Source organism: Bombina bombina, chromosome 7 (assembly GCF_027579735.1).
Source record: "Bombina bombina isolate aBomBom1 chromosome 7, aBomBom1.pri, whole genome shotgun sequence".
NCBI lineage: Eukaryota > Metazoa > Chordata > Amphibia > Anura > Bombinatoridae > Bombina > Bombina bombina.
The window spans coordinates 40,324,965-40,343,933 of record NC_069505.1 but is presented as its reverse complement, the minus strand read 5'-3'; the positions used below and the strand labels follow the sequence as shown (position 1 = coordinate 40,343,933).

Sequence of the window (18,969 nt, the reverse complement as noted above, 5' to 3'; positions counted from 1 at the left end):
ATGTTGAGATGTTATATTGGTTTCACTGGTAAAAATAAATAATTGAAATGGGTATATATTTGTTTTTTGTTAAGTTGCCTAATAATTATGCACAGTAATAGTCACCTGCACACACAGATATCCCCCTAAAATAGCTATAACTAAAAACAAACTAAAAACTACTTCCAAAACTATTCAGCTTTGATATTAATGAGTTTTTTGGGTTCATTGAGAACATGGTTGTTGTTCAATAATAAAATTAATCCTCAAAAATACAACTTGCCTAATAATTCTGCACTCCCTGTAAAGTCGTTAAGAATCACGCACTCTTTCATTATTCAGACAGTTTTATTTTTACTCTACTGTCCCTTTAAAGCCAAGGAACACATATTAAAGGGACATAAAACCCAAAAATGTATTTTCATGATTGAGATAGAGAATACAATTCTAAACAACATTCCAATTTACTTCTTTTATCTAATTTGCTTCATTCTTTAGGTATCCTTTTTGAAGAAATATCAATGCACATGAGTGAGCCAATCACACGAGGCATCTATGTGCAGCCACCAATCAGCAGCTACTGAGCCTAATTAGATATGCTTTTCAATAAAGGACTGAAACAAATTAGATAATAGAAATAAATTGGAAAGTTGTTTAAATTTGCCTGCTCTTTTTTAATCATGAAAGAAAAATGTTGGGTTTCATGTCCCTTTAAGCTTATCAGCATATCTCACACAAACCCAGAAATAATCTTAATAAGAAATGTCTTAATCTCTAATATAAAGTTTTCCTTCCGAAGCTCTGTGCTTCTGCTTTGTACAACTTAGTCTATATCCAATCAAAGTCTGATATTTGGATTAAAAAAAAAAAAAACAGACAAACAAATTCTGTCTGTTTGGTATAGAATGCACAGAGTGATCGTGTGTGTTACTGCAGCTGTGTTTGGTATAGGATACACACAATGATCGTGTGTGTTACTGCAGCTGTGTTTGGTATAGAATGCACAGAGTGATTGTGTGTGTTACTGCAGCTGTGTTTGGTATAGGATGCACAGAGTGATTGTGTGTGTTACTGCAGCTGTGTTTGGTATAGGATGCACAGAGTGATCGTGTGTGTTACTGCAGCTGTGTTTGGTATAGGATGCACACAGTGATCGTGTGTGTTACTGCAGCTGTGTTTGGTATAGGATGCACAGAGTGATCGTGTGTGTTACTGCAGCTGTGTTGGTATAGGATGCACAGAGTGATCGTGTGTGTTACTGCAGCTGTGTTTGGTATAGGATGTACAGAGTGATCGTGTGTGTTACTGCAGCTGTGTTTGGTATAGGATGCACAGAGTGATCGTGTGTGTTACTGCAGCTGTGTTTGGTATAGGATACACACAGTGATCGTGTGTGTTACTGCAGCTGTGTTTGGTATAGGATGCACAGAGTGATCGTGTGTGTTACTGCAGCTGTGTTGGTATAGGATGCACAGAGTGATCGTGTGCGTTACTGCAGCTGTGTTTGGTATAGGATGCACAGAGTGATTGTGTGTGTTACTGCAGCTGTGTTTGGTATAGGATGCACAGAGTGATTGTGTGTGTTACTGCAGCTGTGTTTGGTATAGGATGCACAGAGTGATCATGTGTGTTACTACAGCTGTGTTTGGTATAGGATGCACAGAGTGATCGTGTGTGTTACTGCAGCTGTGTTTGGTATAGGATGCACAGAGTGATCGTGTGTGTTACTGCAGCTGCGTTTGGTATAGGATACACACAGTGATCGTGTGTGTTACTGCAGCTGTGTTTGGTATAGGATGCACAGAGTGATCGTGTGTGTTACTGCAGCTGTGTTTGGTATAGGATGCACAGAGTGATCGTGTGTGTTACTGCAGCTGTGTTGGTATAGGATGCACAGAGTGATCGTGTGTGTTACTGCAGCTGTGTTTGGTATAGGATGTACAGAGTGATCATGTGTGTTACTGCAGCTGTGTTTGGTATAGGATGCACAGAGTGATCATATGTGTTACTACAGCTGTGTTTGGTATAGGATGCACAGATTGATCGTGTGTGTTACTGCAGCTGTGTTTGGTATAGGATGTACAGAGTGATCGTGTGTGTTACTGCAGCTGTGTTTGGTATAGGATGCACAGAGTGATCGTGTGTGTTACTGCAGCTGTGTTTGGTATAGGATGCACAGAGTGATCGTGTGTGTTAAGATTACTGCAGATTTTACTGCATCTTTGCACTAACATTGTCTGGGTCTCTGTGACATCATCAGAAGCCATGTTTAGTTTTACTGAGGAACCTGTTAGTAAAGAAGCCATGTGGTTGTAGCTGAATAAAAGTTTGACTAAAGTACCTGCTGCAGAGTCTCAGTGATATGTGCAAGACACAAGTTAACAGCACAGAACTAAATGTTGTACTGCTGACTACACAGAGAACATAACAGCTGGCGACGAGGATCTGTGGTCTGACCCTATAACGGCTCTTATTGGCACCTTACCAATGTTTGTACTAGGCACAGAGAGATAACACACATATAATGGCACTTATTGGCACCTTACCTGTGTTTGCACCAGACACAGATAACACACATATAATGGCACTTATTGGCACCTTACCTTTGTTTGCACCAGACACAGACAGATAACACACATATAATGGCTCTCAATGGCACCTTACCTGTGTTTGCACCAGACACAGACAGATAACACACATATAATGGCACTTATTGGCACCTTACCTGTGTTTGCACCAGACATAGATAGATAACACACATATAATGGCACTTATTGGCACCTTACCTGTGTTTGCACCAGACATAGATAACACACATATAATGGCTCTCATTGGCACCTTACCTGTGTTTGCACCAGACACAGACAGATAACACACATATAATGGCACTTATTGGCACTTTACCTGTGTTTGCACCAGACACAGACAGATAACACACATATAATGGCACTTATTGGCACCTTACCTGTGTTTGCACCAGACATAGATAGATAACACACATATAATGGCACTTATTGGCACCTTACCTGTGTTTGCAGCAGACACAGACAGATGGGACACATGGGTTGAACAGTTTGAGCTATATTGTACAGCAAATAACATAGGAGCTGATAAGCAAGTGGCTGTGTTTCTGACCACAATAGGCTCAGCAGCTTACACTACATTAAAGGACATTCTCTCACCAGATAAACCTAATGCTAAACCTCTGTCTGACCTGATCTGCCTGTTATCTGACCACTACCTACCAGAGACCTAGATTTGGAGTTTGGCGTTAGGAGCCTCTAACGCTGGTTTTCACGGCTAACGCTGGTTTTAGGCTACCGCCGGTATTTGGAGTCACTGACCTAGATTTGGAGTTTGGCGTTAGCCGTGAAAACCAGCGTTAGAGGCTCCTAACGCTGGTTTTGGGCTACCACCGGTATTTGGAGTCACGAAAAATAGGGTCTAACGCTCACTTTTCAGCCGCGACTTTTCCATACCGCAGATCCCCTTACGTAAATTGCGTATCCTATCTTTTCAATGGGATCTTTCTAACTCCGGTATTTAGAGTCGTTTCTGAAGTGAGCGTTAGACATCTAACGACAAAACTCCAGCCGCAGGAAAAAAGTCAGTAGTTAAGAGCTTTCTGGGCTAACGCCGGTTTATAAAGCTCTTAACTACTGTGCTCTAAAGTACACTAACACCCATAAACTACCTATGCACCCCTAAACCGAGGTCCCCCCACATCGCCGACACTCGAATAATTTTTTTTAACCCCTAATCTGCCGACCGCCACCTACGTTATCCTTATGTACCCCTAATCTGCTGCCCCTAACACCGCCGACCCCTGTATTATATTTATTAACCCCTAACCTGCCCCCCACAACGTCGCCTCCACCTACCTACACTTATTAACCCCTAATCTGCCGACCGCAAAGCGCCGCCACCTACGTTATCCTTATGTACCCCTAATCTGCTGCCCCTAACACCGCCAACCCCTATATTATATTTATTAACCCCTAATCTGCCCCCCTCAACGTCGCCTCCACCTGCCTACACTTATTAACCCCTAATCTGCCGAGCGGACCGCACCGCTACTATAATAAAGTTATTAACCCCTAATCCGCCTCACTAACCCTATAATAAATAGTATTAACCCCTAATCTGCCCTCCCTAACATCGCCGACACCTAACTTCAATTATTAACCCCTAATCTGCCGACCGGAGCTCACCGCTATTCTAATAAATGTATTAACCCCTAAAGCTAAGTCTAACCCTAACACTAACACCCCCCTAAGTTAAATATAATTTAAATCTAACGAAATTAATTAACTCTTATTAAATAAATGATTCCTATTTAAAGATAAATACTTACCTGTAAAATAAATCCTAATATAGCTACAATATAAATTATAATTATATTATAGCTATTTTAGGATTAATATTTATTTTACAGGTAACTTTGTATTTATTTTAACCAGGTACAATAGCTATTAAATAGTTAAGAACTATTTAATAGCTAAAATAGTTAAAATAATTACAAATTTACCTGTAAAATAAATCCTAACCTAAGTTACAATTAAACCTAACACTACACTATCAATAAATTAATTAAATAAACTACCTACAATTATCTACAATTAAACCTAACACTACACTATCAAAAAAATAATTAAATACAATTCCTACAAATAAATACAATTAAATAAACTAGCTAAAGTACAAAAAATAAAAAAGAACTAAGTTACAAAAAATAAAAAAATATTTACAAACATAAGAAAAATATTACAACAATTTTAAACTAATTACACCTACTCTAAGCCCCCTAATAAAATAACAAAGACCCCCAAAATAACAAAATGCCCTACCCTATTCTAAATTACTACATTTCAACGCTCTTTTACCTTACCAGCCCTGAACAGGGCCCTTTGCGGGGCATGCCCCAAGAAATTCAGCTCTTTTGCCTGTAAAAAAAAACATACAATACCCCCCCCCAAAATTACAACCCACCACCCACATACCCCTAATCTAACCCAAACCCCCCTTAAATAAACCTAACACTAAGCCCCTGAAGATCTTCCTACCTTGTCTTCACCCTACCAGGTTCACCGATCCGTCCTGAAGAGCTCCTCCGATGTCCTAATCCAAGCCCAAGCGGGGGGCTGAAGAGGTCCATGATCCGGCTGAAGTCTTCATCCAAGCGGGAGCTAAAGAGGTCCATGATCCGGCTGAAGTCTTCATCCAAGCGGGAGCTGAAGAGTTCCATGATCCGGATGAAGTCTTCTATCAACGGCATCTTCAATCTTCTTTCTTCCGGATCCATCTTGCAGACCTCCGACGCGGAACATCTTCTTCTCCCGACGCCTACTAGCCGAATGACGGTTCCTTTAAGGGACGTCATCCAAGATGGCGTCCCTCGAATTCCGATTGGCTGATAGGATTCTATCAGCCAATCGGAATTAAGGTAGGAATATTCTGATTGGCTGATGGAATCAGCCAATCAGAATCAAGATCAATCCGATTGGCTGATCCAATCAGCCAATCAGATTGAGCTCGCATTCTATTGGCTGATCGGAACAGCCAATAGAATGCAAGCTCAATCTGATTGGCTGATCGAATCAGCCAATCAGATTGAACTTGATTCTGATTGGCTGATTCCATCAGCCAATCAGAATATTCCTACCTTAATTCCGATTGGCTGATAGAATCCTATCAGCCAATCGGAATTCGAGGGACGCCATCTTGGATGACGTCCCTTAAAGGAACCGTCATTCGGCTAGTAGGCGTCGGGAGAAGAGGATGTTCCGCTTCGGAGGTCTACAAGATGGATCCGGAAGAAAGAAGATTGAAGATGCCGTTGATAGAAGACTTCATCCGGATCATGGACCTCTTCAGCTCCCGCTTGGATGAAGACTTCATCCGGATCATGGACCTCGTCAGCTCCCGCTTGGATTAAGACTTCAGCCGGATCATGGACCTCTTCAGCCCCCCGCTTGGGCTTGGATTAGGACATCGGAGGAGCTCTTCAGGATGGATCGGTGAACCTGGTAGGGTGAAGACAAGGTAGGAAGATCTTCAGGGGCTTAGTGTTAGGTTTATTTAAGGGGGGTTTGGGTTAGATTAGGGGTATGTGGGTGGTGGGTTGTAATGTTGGGGGGGGTATTGTATGTTTTTTTTACAGGCAAAAGAGCTGAATTTCTTGGGGCATGCCCCGCAAAGGGCCCTGTTCAGGGCTGGTAAGGTAAAAGAGCTTTGAAATGTAGTAATTTAGAATAGGGTAGGGCATTTTGTTATTTTGGGGGTCTTTGTTATTTTATTACGGGGCTTAGAGTAGGTGTAATTAGTTTAAAATTGTTGTAATATTTTTCTTATGTTTGTAAATATTTTTTTATTTTTTGTAACTTAGTTCTTTTTTATTTTTTGTACTTTAGCTAGTTTATTTAATTGTATTTATTTGTAGGAATTGTATTTAATTAATTTATTGATAGTTTAGTGTTAGGTTTAATTGTAACTTAGGTTAGGATTTATTTTACAGGTAAATTTGTAATTATTTTAACTATTTTAGCTATTAAATAGTTCTTAACTATTTAATAGCTATTGTACCTGGTTAAAATAAATACAAAGTTACCTGTAAAATAAATATTAATCCTAAAATAGCTATAATATAATTATAATTTATATTGTAGCTATATTAGGATTTATTTTACAGGTAAGTATTTATCTTTAAATAGGAATAATTTATTTAATAAGAGTTAATTAATTTCGTTAGATTTAAATTATATTTAACTTAGGGTGGTGTTAGTGTTAGGGTTAGACTTAGCTTTAGGGGTTAATACATTTATTAGAATAGCGGTGAGCTCCGGTCGGCAGATTAGGGGTTAATAATTGAAGTTAGGTGTCGGCGATGTTAGGGAGGGCAGATTAGGGGTTAATACTATTTATTATAGGGTTAGTGAGGCGGATTAGGGGTTAATAACTTTATTATAATAGCGCTCAGGTCCGGTCGACAGATTAGGGGTTAATAAGTGTAGGCAGGTGGAGGCGACGTTGTGGGGGGCAGATTAGGGGTTAATAAATATAATATAGGGGTCTGCGATGTTAGGGCAGCAGATTAGGGGTACATAGGGATAATGTAAGTAGCGGCGGTTTACAGAGCGGCAGATTAGGGGTTAATAATAATATGCAGGGGTCAGCGATAGCGGGGGCGGCAGAATAGGGGTTAATAAGTGTAAGGTTAGGGGTGTTTAGACTCGGGGTACATGTTAGAGTGTTAAGTGCAGACGTAGGAAGGGTTACCGCATAGCAAACAATGGGGCTGCGTTAGGAGCTGAACGCGGCTTTTTTGCAGGTGTTAGGTTTTTTTTCAGCTCAAACAGCCCCATTGTTTCCTATGGGAGAATCGTGCACGAGCACGTTTTTGAGGCTGGCCGCGTCCGTAAGCAACTCTGGTATCGAGAGTTGAAGTTGCGTTAAAAATGCTCTACGCTCCTTTTTTGGAGCCTAACGCAGCCTTTATGTGGACTCTCAATACCAGAGTTATTTTTATGGTGCGGCCAGAAAAAAGCCGGCGTTAGTTTTTCGGGTTGTTACCAACAAAACTCCAAATCTAGCCGACTCAAAATAGGGTCTAACGCTCACTTTTTATCCGCAACTTTTCCATACTGCAGATCCCCTTACGTCAATTGCGTATCCTATCTTTTCAATGGGATCTTTCTAACTCCGGTATTTAGAGTCGTTTCTGAAGTGAGCGTTAGACATCTAACGACAAAACTCCAGCCGCAGGAAAAAAGTCAGTAGTTAAGAGCTTTCTGGGCTTACGCCGGTTTATAAAGCTCTTAACTACTGTACTCTAAAGTACACTAACACCCATAAACTACCTATGTACCCCTAAACCGAGGTCCCCCCACATCGCCGACACTCAAATAATTTTTTTAACCCCTAATCTGCTGACCGCCACATACGTTATACTTATGTACCCCTAATCTGCTGCCCCTAACACCGCCGACCTCTGTATTATATTTATTAACCCCTAATCTGCCCCCCTCAACGTCGCCTCCACCTGCCTACACTTATTAACCCCTAATCTGCCGAGCGGACCGCACCGCTACTATAATAAAGTTATTAACCCCTAATCCGCCTCACTAACCCTATAATAAATAGTATTAACCCCTAATCTGCCCTTCCTAACATCGCCGACACCTAACTTCAATTATTAACCCCTAATCTGCCGACCGGAGCTCACCGCTATTCTAATAAATGTATTAACCCCTAAAGCTAAATCTAACCCTAACACTAACACTCCCCTAAGTTAAATATAATTTAAATCTAATGAAATTAATTAACTCTTATTAAATAAATTATTCCTATTTAAAGCTAAATACTTACCTGTAAAATAAACCCTAATATAGCTACAATATAAATTATAATTATATTGTAGCTATTTTAGGATTAATATTTATTTTACAGGCAACTTTGTAATTATTTTAACCAGGTACAATAGCTATTAAATAGTTAAGAACTATTTAATAGTTACCTAGTTAAAATAATAACAAAATTACCTGTAAAATAAATCCTAACCTAAGTTACAATTAAACCTAACACTACACTATCATTAAATTAATTAAATAAAATACCTACAATTACCTACAATTATCCTAACACTACACTATCAATAAATTAATTAAATACAATTCCTACAAATAAATACAATTAAATAAACTAGCTAAAGTACAAAAAATAAAAAAATATTTACAAACATAAGAAAAATATTACAACAATTTTAAACTAATTACACCTACTCTAAGCCCCCTAATAAAATAACAAAGACCCCCAAAATAACAAAATGCCCTACCCTATTCTAAATTACTACATTTCAAAGCTCTTTTACCTTACCAGCCCTGAACAGGGCCCTTTGCGGGGCATGTCCCAAGAAATTCAGCTCTTTTGCCTGTAAAAAAAAACATACAATACCCCCCCCAACATTACAACCCACCACCCACATACCCCTAATCTAACCCAAACCCCCCTTAAATAAACCTAACACTAAGCCCCTGAAGATCTTCCTACCTTGTCTTCACCCTACCAGGTTCACCGATCCGTCCTGAAGAGCTCCTCCGATGTCCTAATCCAAGCCCAAGCGGGGGGCTGAAGAGGTCCATGATCCGGCTGAAGTCTTCATCCAAGCGGGAGCTGAAGAGGTCCATGATCCGGCTGAAGTCTTCATCCAAGCGGGAGCTGAAGAGGTCCATGATCCGGATGAAGTCTTCTTCCTGCTGGCCCGACGGACTAACGACGAATGACGGTTCCTTTAAGGGACGTCATCCAAGATGGCGTCCCTCGAATTCCGATTGGCTGATAGGATTCTATCAGCCAATCGGAATTAAGGTAGGAATATTCTGATTGGCTGATGGAATCAGCCAATCAGAATCAAGATCAATCCGATTGGCTGATCCAATCAGCCAATCAGATTGAGCTCGCATTCTATTGGCTGATCGGAACAGCCAATAGAATGCGAGCTCAATCTGATTGGCTGATTGGATCAGCCAATCGGATTGAACTTGATTCTGATTGGCTGATTCCATCAGCCAATCAGAATATTCCTACCTTAATTCCGATTGGCTGATAGAATCCTATCAGCCAATCGGAATTCGAGGGACGCCATCTTGGATGACGTCCCTTAAAGGAACCGTCATTCGTCGTTAGTCCGTCGGGCCAGCAGGATGTTCCGCGTCGGAGGTCTGCAAGATGGATCCGGAAGAAAGAAGATTGAAGATGCCGTTGATAGAAGACTTTATCCGGATCATGAACCTCTTCAGCTCCCGCTTGGATGAAGACTTCATCCGGATCATGGACCTCTTCAGCTCCCGCTTGGATGAAGACTTCAGCCGGATCATGGACCTCTTCAGCCCCCCGCTTGGGCTTGGATCAGGACATCGGAGGAGCTCTTCTGGACAGATCGTTGAACCTGGTGAGGTGAAGACAAGGTAGGAAGATCTTCAGGGGCTTAGTGTTAGGTTTATTTAAGGGGGGTTTGGGTTAGATTAGGGGTATGTGGGTGGTGGGTTGTAATGTTGGGGGCTTGGGTATTGTATGTTTTTTTTTACAGGCAAAAGAGCAGAACTTCTTGGGGCATGCCCCGCAAAGGGCCCTGTTCAGGGCTGGTAAGGTAAAAGACCTTTGAACTTTAGTTATTTAGAATAGGATAGGGCATTTTTTATTTTGGGGGTCTTTGTTATTTTATTAGGGGGCTTAGAGTAGGTGTAATTAGTTTAAAATTGTTGTAATATTTTTCTTATGTTTGTAAATATTTTTTTATTTTTTGTAACTTAGTTCTTTTTTATTTTTTGTACTTTAGTAAGTTTATTTAATTGTATTTATTTGTAGGAATTGTATTTAATTAATTTATTGATAGTGTAGTGTTAGGTTAATTGTAGGTAATTGTAGGTAGTTTATTTAATTAATTTATTGATAGTATAGTGTTAGGTTTAAGTGTAACTTAGGTTAGGATTTCTTTTACAGGTAAATTTGTAATTATTTTAACTATTTTAGCTATTAAATAGTTCTTAACTATTTAATAGCTATTGTACCTGGTTAAAATAAATACAAAGTTACCTGTAAAATAAATATTAATCCTAAAATAGCTATAATATAATTATAATTTATATTGTAGCTATATTAGGATTTATTTTACAGGTAAGTATTTAGCTTTAAATAGGAATAATTTATTTAATAAGAGTTAATTAATTTTAGCTTTAGGGGTTAATACATTTATTAGAATAGCGGTGAGCTCCGGTCGGCAGATTAGGGGTTAATAATTGAAGTTAGGTGTCAGCGATGTTAGGGAGGGCAGATTAGGGGTTAATACTATTTATTATAGGGTTAGTGAGGCGGATTAGGGGTTAATAACTTTATTATAGTAGCGCTCAGGTCCGGTCGGCAGATTAGGGGTTAATAAGTGTAGGCAGGTGGAGGCGACGTTGAGGGGGGTAGATTAGGGGTTAATAAATATAATATAGGGGTCGGCGATGTTAGGGCAGCAGATTAGGGGTACATAAGGATAATGTAAGTAGCGGCGGTTTACGGAGCGGCAGATTAGGGGTTAATAATAATATGCAGGGGTCAGCGATAGCGGGGGCGGCAGATTAGGGGTTAATAAGTGTAAGGTTAGGGGTGTTTAGACTCGGGGTACATGTTAAAGTGTTAGGTGCAGACGTAGGAAGTGTTTCCCCATAGCAAACAATGGGGCTGCGTTAGGAGCTTAACGCGGCTTTTTTGCAGGTGTTAGGTTTTTTTTCAGCTCAAACAGTCCCATTGTTTCCTATGGGGGAATCGTGCACGAGCACGTTTTTGAGGCTGGCCGCTTGCGTAAGCAACTCTGGTATCGAGAGTTGAAGCTGCGTTAAAAATGCTCTACGCTCCTTTTTTGGAGCCTAACGCAGCCTTTATGTGGACTCTCAATACCAGAGTTATTTTTATGGTGCGGCCAGAAAAAAGCCGGCGTTAGTTTTTAGGGTCGTTACCGACAAAACTCCAAATCTAGCCGTAAGCCTCTAGAGATAGCACAACGCTTTAAGTTTTATACACGCAAGCAATTGCAGCATGAGGACATTAAAGCTCTGTGCTTCTGCTTTGTACAACTTAGTCTATATCCAATCAAAGTCTGATATTTGGATAAAAAAAAAAAAAAACAGACAAACAAATTCTGTCTGTTTGGTATAGAATGCACAGAGTGATCATGTGTGTTACTGCAGCTGTGTTTGGTATAGGATGCACAGAGTGATTGTGTGTGTTACTGCAGCTGTGTTTGGTATAGGATGCACAGAGTGATCGTGTGTGTTACTGCAGCTGTGTTTGGTATAGGATGCACAGAGTGATCGTGTGTGTTACTGCAGCTGCGTTTGGTATAGGATGCACAGAGTGATTGTGTGTGTTACTGCAGCTGTGTTTGGTATAGGATGCACAGAGTGATCATGTGTGTTACTGCAGCTGCGTTTGGTATAGGATACACACAGTGATTGTGTGTGTTACTGCAGCTGCGTTTGGTATAGGATGCACAGAGTGATCATGTGTGTTACTGCAGCTGTGTTTGGTATAGGATGCACAGAGTGATCGTGTGTGTTACTGCAGCTGTGTTTGGTATAGGATGCACAGAGTGATCGTGTGTGTTACTGCAGCTGTGTTTGGTATAGGATGCACAGAGTGATCGTGTGTGTTACTGCACAACGCTTTAAGTTTTATACACGCAAGCAATTGCAGCATGAGGACATTAAAACTTATGTGATCAGTTTAAAGAAACTAGCAATTAGCTGCAGATTTGGTGATTATTTAAACACTGCTTTACGTGATATGTTTGTTATTGGGCTCATGGCCTGTACAGTACAAAAGAGACTATTAGCAGAGGATGATTTAACACTAAAGCGTGCTATAGAGATAGCTACAGTCATGGAACTTGCTACTAAAGATGCACAAATGCTCCAGGCCCCAGCACAGACAGTTTGTAATAAAGAAAAATGAGTAGATGTATGCACCTAAATAAGCAGTATCCAGCTAGACAAGGGCCACAGACAGCATGTTACAGATGCATACCCCCCAACTGTCCCGATTTTCACGGGACAGTCACGATTTTAGGGGTCCCGGGTTGCTAGCCATCTGTCCCACATTGCCCCATGCAGTAAAAAAAAGTTTTTTTTTAAATTCTATTGGGTCCATACTCAGAAGCAGCTGGCTTTTCTATCACAGGGTTAGATACCTGTTTCCCTGTGGAAAAGGAATGGTGTGTGGGTTAAGCAGGAGTAAGAAGGCTGTATACCCTCTGACCACGGGTAAAGGTGACCTCTCTAACCTACCTCTGGTAGTGATGATGTCTAACCCCTGGTGATAATACTAGCATGCCTTCAGTTTTATACAATGAGCAGTGCTAATACCAGGATAACGAACAGTGGCAGCCGCAGACTGCCAGCTAATGTGCTTGCCAACCCCAGGACCCCATACAATGATTTACAGATACCCATATATGATGTAGTGTGTGTGTCTATCTGTATCTATGTGTGTGTGAATCTGTATGTATAAGTTTATGCTATGTAGTGTGTGTGTCTGTGTGTATCTGCATGTAAGCTATGTAGTGTATGTGTGTATCTGTATATATAAGTGTGTATCTGCATGTATAAGTGTATGCTATGTAGTGTGTGTGTATCTGCATGTATAAGTGTATGCTATGTAGTGTGTGTGTATCTGCATGTATAAGTGTATGCTATGTAGTGTGTGTGTATCTACATGTATAAGTGTATGCTTAGTGTGTGTATCTGCATGTATAAGTGTATGCTATGTAGTGTGTGTGTATCTGCCTGTATAAGTGTATGCTATGTAGTGTGTGTGTATCTGCATGTATAAGTGTATGCTATGTAGTGTCTGTGTATCTGCATGTATAAGTGTATGCTATGTAGTGTGTGTGTGTGTATCTGCATGTATAAGTGTATTCTGTGTAGTGTGTTTGTATCTGCCTGTATAAGTGTATGCTATGTAGTGTGTGTGTGTATATCTGTATGTATAAGTGTATGCTATGTAGTGTGTGTGTGTATGTGTATATGTAAGTGTATGCTATGTAGTGTGTGTGTGTGTATATCTGTATGTGTATGTGTAAGTGTATGCTATATAGTGTGTGTGTGTGTGTATATCTGTATGTATAAGTGTATGCTATGTAGTGTGTGTGTGTGTATGTGTATATGTAAGTGTATGCTATGTAGTGTGTTACTGTGCATGTTTGCTGACTTTAAAGGCCAGAATTTAGAATATTAATGGGGAATGCAGGGAGCAGTTTTAAAGAATTTATTAATAAATGTGCAATTAAGATAAAAAATATTTAGCACTGTCTCTGCAAAGGCTAATTAAATACATAGCTCACATATCTATACCAGTGGTTTGAGCTTGTGTTTGATTTGCTGCCTAAGTGTATTAAAATATATTACTTTATTTAGAATTTTCTCTCTTTTGAATTTTAAAATGTTGGGAGGTATGCAGACGTGGTGACAAAAATCACACAGTAAATACCTGCAGGTTTAGGAACAGCACCTGCTATGGGTGTGGGAAGATTGGTCATACAAAGAGAGTGTGCAGAAGTTCCTTAGACAGAGATAAAAGTAAGAAAGGCAGCAAGTCACGTGCAAGTAGATACACCACACACATATTCATAGGAAGACAAACCAGTATACATATTACAGACCTATAGCCTTGAAAATAAAATTCCAGAACTGCAAGCAAAGGTGAATATAGATGGCACAGCTGCTGATTGAAACCGCCTGGGACTAAGGCAACCAATTGTTCCAACAGCTGTCACCATGCAAACATATTCAAATTAAATAATAAAGCCTATTGGGTGTGTATCACCTATAGTGAGATTTAATGGTATAACTAAAAAGCTGCGCCTCTACATTTTACCTAAAGGAGGACCACCTTTGTTTGGTAGATCCTGGATCCAAGCATTGGTCATGCCACAGTTACTGCTTAACAAACTACTGGACCAAAGTGGCAATTCAAATTCTACTTGGATTAATTCACTAAAGCACAAATATAAGACTGTATTTGATGGCACACTAGGTTTAGTGAAGATTCAGCTTCACCTAAAAGAAAATGCTATTCCAAAATTTTGTAAACCAAGAGTTGTAACATTTGCACTTAAACCTAAATTTGAAGCAGAACTAGAAAGACTACAACATCAGGGGATTATTGTTCTAGTTTCTAGCAGTGAATGGGCTTCCCCAATAGTTCCTGTCAGAAAAAAAATGGGGACATTCGCTTCTGTGGAGATTTCCGAGTGGGCCTTAACCCTCAATTACTTGTGGATCAGTATCCTTTACCACAGATTGAAGAATTGTTTAGTTCTCTGGCAGGGGGTGAAAAATTTACAAAAATTCACTTGCATCAAGCGTACTTACAGTTAGAGGTACATCCATACTCCAGACACCTGTTAACTATCAACACTCACAAAGGACTTTTTCAGTATACACGGATGGTGTTTGGAATTGCCCCAGCACCTGCAGTGTCGCAACGGATAATGGATGAGATCCTGGCAGGTATTCCACATACCCACTGTATGTTAGATGACATGCTTATCACTGGGGAAAATGATGCTGCTCATAAAGCCAATGTTGAAGCTGTTTTACAGCGCCTACAGGAATTCGGACTGAAAGTTAACATGAAAAAGTGTGAGTTCTTCTGTGAGAGTTTAGAATATTGTGCACATGTAGTGGACAAGACTCGTCTCCACACAATTGCTGAAAAAGTTAAAGCACTGGTCCATGCTCCCACCCCTGTTAATGTATCTCAGCTATGTTCTTATTTGGGGTTGCTCAATTACTATCATAGATTTTTACCAAATTTGGCTCATTTACTATATCCACTACACCACCTTTTAGAAAGTAAAAACCAGTTGGCCTTGTCTGACTTATGTACACGAGCATTTGAACACTCTAAGCAACGTCTTCTGGAATCAAGACTCCTTGTCCACTATGCCCTTAAGAAGCCTTTGGTACTAGCCTGTGATTCTTCACCATATGGTTTAGGCGCAGTACTTTCACACATTATGCCCGATGGTTCTGAACGTCCTGTGTCTTTTGCGTCCAGATCTCTAACTCTATCTGAGAGAAATTAGGCGCAGATTAATTGGGAAGCTCTAGCCATAATTTGGGCTGTGAAGAAATTCCACATTTTATATATATGGCAGACCTTTTACTCTGATCACGGATCATAAACCACTTTTGTCCATTCTGCACCCTCAGAAGGGTATCTCCAACACAACAGCTGCTCGACTTCAGCGCTATGCACTTCAGCTGGAGGCTTACAACTACTCCATTAAATATCATTGCCACAGTGATCATACAAATGTGGATATGTTTTCAAGATTACCAATGATACATCACATGACAGCATCTTCTGAAATCATAGAAACCCCTCCACAGCTTTTAAATCTAAATTCCAAAGTGATTGCTACTTATACATGCTCTGATTCTACCTTACAGGAAATTAAGTCTTTTGTTCAACATGGGTGGCCTAAAGTGGTTCACTCTGACCTTCAGCCATATTTTACAAGGAAGAAGGAAATTGTGCATGACTCAGGCTGTCTGTTATGGGGGTCATGATTGATAATTCCGATTTTAATGCAAACATTAGTATTCAAGTTACTACACAGCTCACATCAGGGTGTATTAAAAATTAAGCAAAGCGCACGAGAATATTTTTGGTGGCCTAAATTGGATACAGATATTGCTTTTTATGTAGCTGCTCGCAATGCATGTGCACAGACACAGCGTAATCCCAGCAGGGACGCCTCAAAAACTTGTCCAAGGCCAAATGAACCTTGGACAATAATCCATGTTGATTTTGCAGGGCCAGTGGATGGAAAATGTATTTGGTGGCTGTGGATGCTCATTCCAAGTGGCCAGAAGTAATTCAAATGTCAAGTACTACAACACAACAAACCATTGTCATTCTTTCCAGTATGTTTGCAAGATTTGGACTGCCACAAACTTTAGTCTCAGACAATGGTCCACAGTTCATATCACAGGAATTTTAAACATTTCTAGCTACAAATAACATCAAACGCTGTAAGACAGCTCCATATTTTCCAGTCTCTAATGGACAGGCTAAAAAATGTGTACAAACTTTAAAATGTCACTTAGCTGTCTCTCATAAATAAAAATTTAATCCAAACTCCCTTTCTAACTTGTTGTTTGACTATCAAAACACTCCCCATGCCACTACTGGGCTATCACCTGAAATGTTAATGTTTGGACGCCTGAGAACTCCACTGGATAAAGTTAGACCAGAACATCCCAAACAAGAGTTGAACACTTCTAGTGTTTTGGAATTTGTTCTTCATGACAGAGTATGGTTTAGAAACTACCGTGGCCAGAATAAATGGATTCCAGCTGTCATAATACAAGGCATGGGCAACAGAATGTTTAAAGTTCAACTACAAGCTGGTGGTACAGTTTGCCGCCATGTAGAACAAGTGAGACATAAATCTCAACCAGCTACACAAATATCCAAGGAATTCAGAAGGTGAGGATATCTGGCATTGAGTGTGGTGCCCACATAAGTCTTCTGAGAATGAAAATACAATGAACATAACTGAAACAGATCGACCTCAGAATTATTCTGTCCAACAACAAAATATCACAGGTGATAAACAACCGTTGGGTATCCTCCACAGACAATTTCTCCTGAACCAAATACTCTACGGCCCTCTAGACAGAGAAGGCCACCTTCCAGATGGCAATGTGAGGATTCAGTGAGAAATTATTCAGCAAGGAATGACCAAATCAGAAGGCGGACTTATCGCAGAAAACATAACTGACTAAAATCTAGGGTGTGACCTAGATTATAGAGATAAACTGTTCTAAATTCAAGTTTATGGTTTAGGGATAAACATGTATGTCTATTACTTGTTGTATGTTACAATATTATTACAATATTATCCACTGTCTGTTCTTTTTTTTATTTATTTTTTATTTATATATATTTTTTTTAGAAAAAAGGGGATGTTAAGATTACTGCAGCTTTTACTGAATCTTTGCAGGTATATTGTGAATTAAAGGTCTTTTGATGAAAACCTTTTTCAGTGCATACACCCTAAATGGCAGTGATCTTCTGCGTGTCCATTGTTACACTAGCCTGCGTACTTATTTTTTTAGAAAACTCTGCTGTCAATGTCTACATCCCTAAAGCACATGAGCATTCATTATTGCTTTTGTCATTTAGTGCTTAATAATTAAGCCTACAAAGTACATTTTAATATTTTCAAGTGCTGGAATCTTCTGCTGGCCATAGTATGATGGGGGTATTAGCTTCCCTCTTATGGCTTAGGTGGCAGGCCAGATAGCAAGTGTATGGGAGCTGCAGTGGTTTAAGAGGTAGCCCAGCAGGGATCTGCAGTTTCCTACACGTGGTTTAAGAGGTAGTCCAGGTAACAATTGCAGCTATCTTCTCCTAGGCCGCAACATGCTAGGATTTGTAGTTTTACTTTAATGGCCTAAGAGATAGCTCAAGGATGATTCTTGTGCCATCTTGGGGACTCATGCTATGGGGCCTATCTATCAAGCTCCATACAGAGCTTGAGGGCCCGTGTTTCTGGCGAGCCTGCAGGCTCACCAGAAACACCAGTTATGAAGCAGCGGTATAAAGACCGCTGCTCCATAATCCTGTCCACCTGCTCTGATGAGGCGGACAGGAATCGCCGGAATTCAACCCAATAGAGTACGATTGGGTTGATTGACACCTCCCTGCTGGCGGCCGATTGGCCTCGAGTCTGCAGGGGGCGGCATTGCACCAGCAGCTCACAAGAGCTGCTGGTGCAATGCTGAATACGGAGAGCGTATTGCTTTCCGCATTCTGTCAGACCTGATCCGCACTGTCGTATCAGGCCTCTATAGGTTCACCACCTCTGGGCTTGACAAACTGGTTATTTCCTATATGGTGAATTATGCAGTCTTTAGTCTTCCATTTTATTCACTGTCCCCAATCAATCTTCTCATTATATATTTCCTCTATCCTTCATACCGTCACCACACTTCTTTAAGCCCCTCTTCCTTTTTTTCACTACCCGCTTAGTAGAGTCATTGTCAGCACCATAAACTTGACCTTTCAGTGTTCATATTTGCTAATATGTCAATGGGTGACGCTTACTAGGAGATGCTGTTAAAGTACTGAATTGTATGGCTGATCTAATATTAAAAGAGAGAAATGTTGTAGAACACCCTGTAAAGAGAAGTGAGGTTAAGAGAGGAAGTTATGGGAGGAAGGAGCAGGGAGCATGCAAGCCACAGGAAGTAACCTCACCGAGAACTACTGACAACACTGCAAAAAAAGACTTCAAAGTGAACAAGGGGAGAATAAGTTTAACACAAAGGAAGAGGAGGCTGTAGGAGAAAACTAGAGTAGAAAAAGTGTACTCAAGATAGAGACTGGAAATAGAAGAGGTTTAGGGTCAAGAGAACCCACCAAAGAAGTGGTCAATAG

At 40.2% G+C, this 18,969-nt stretch overlaps 1 protein-coding gene across 1 annotated transcript in view; it reads left to right on the top strand.

Moving 5' to 3' along the window:
• Positions 1-18,804: 18,804 nt before the first annotated feature.
• Positions 18,805-18,969, top strand: part of FERMT3 (FERM domain containing kindlin 3) — a 111,901-nt gene continuing 111,736 nt past the window's right edge. Inside the window, exon 1 of the mRNA XM_053720062.1 lies at positions 18,805-18,969. This exon is cut by the window's right edge and continues 309 nt beyond it. The gene's annotated coding sequence lies outside the window, so the exon portion shown is untranslated.